This window comes from Otolemur garnettii, unplaced genomic scaffold (genome assembly GCF_000181295.1).
Source record: "Otolemur garnettii isolate 467f Iridium unplaced genomic scaffold, OtoGar3 scaffold00089, whole genome shotgun sequence".
NCBI classification, from domain to species: Eukaryota; Metazoa; Chordata; class Mammalia; order Primates; family Galagidae; genus Otolemur; species Otolemur garnettii.
Window position 1 is genome coordinate 27,496 of NW_003852484.1, and position 932 is coordinate 28,427.

Sequence of the window (932 nt, forward strand, 5' to 3'; positions counted from 1 at the left end):
AAACAGAGTCTTATTTTGTCACCCTCGGTAGAGTGCCTGGAGTCACAGCTCACAGCAACCTCCAACTCCTGGGCTTAGGCGATTCTCTTGCCTTAGCCTCCAGAGTAGCTGGGACTACAGGTGCCGGCCACAATACCCGGCTATTTTTTTTCTTGCAGTTTGGACGGGGCTGGGTTTGAATCTGTGACCCTCGGTATATGGGGCTGGCACCCTACTCACTGAGCCACAGGCGCCACCTGTGACTCAACTTTCTAATATTGCCTTATTTGGAAATACTCAAATCACAATATCTGAACATCTCCTGGGTTTTCCCCCAAAGTAGGTCACTCCTGGTGACATGTCAAGAGTGCCACAGATGGATGAGAAGAGGTTTCCCATGTGCTCACATCATGGGTGTTTTGTTTTATTTGTTTGGACCCAGAGTCTACACTGGCTTCACAGGTGTTTATGAGTGTGATACAGTGAAGATTTTTTTTAAATTTTGAAACAGAGTCACCCTCAGTGGAGTGCTGTGGCATCATAGCTCACACCAAACTCCAACTCTTGGGCTTACGCGATTCTCTTGCCTCAGCGTCCCAAGTAGCTGGGATTACAGGTGCCCGCCACAACATCAGGCTATTTTTTGGTTGTAGTTGTCATTGTTTGGCAGGCCCAGACTGGGTTCAAACCCGCCAGCTCTGGTGTATGTGACTTGGCGCCCTAGCCTTCAAGCTACAGGAGCCAAGCTTACAGTGAAGGTTTTTGATGTATGGGGCTAACAATATGCAAACTTAATAAAAGTAAGGTAGTTGGCTGGGTGAGGTGGCTCACGTCTATAATAGCACTCTGGGAGGCTGAGGCAGGTGGATTGCCTGAGCTGAGGAGTTCGAGACCAGCCAGAGCAAGAGCAAGACTCCATCTCCACCAAATATAGAAAAATCAGCTGGGCGTGG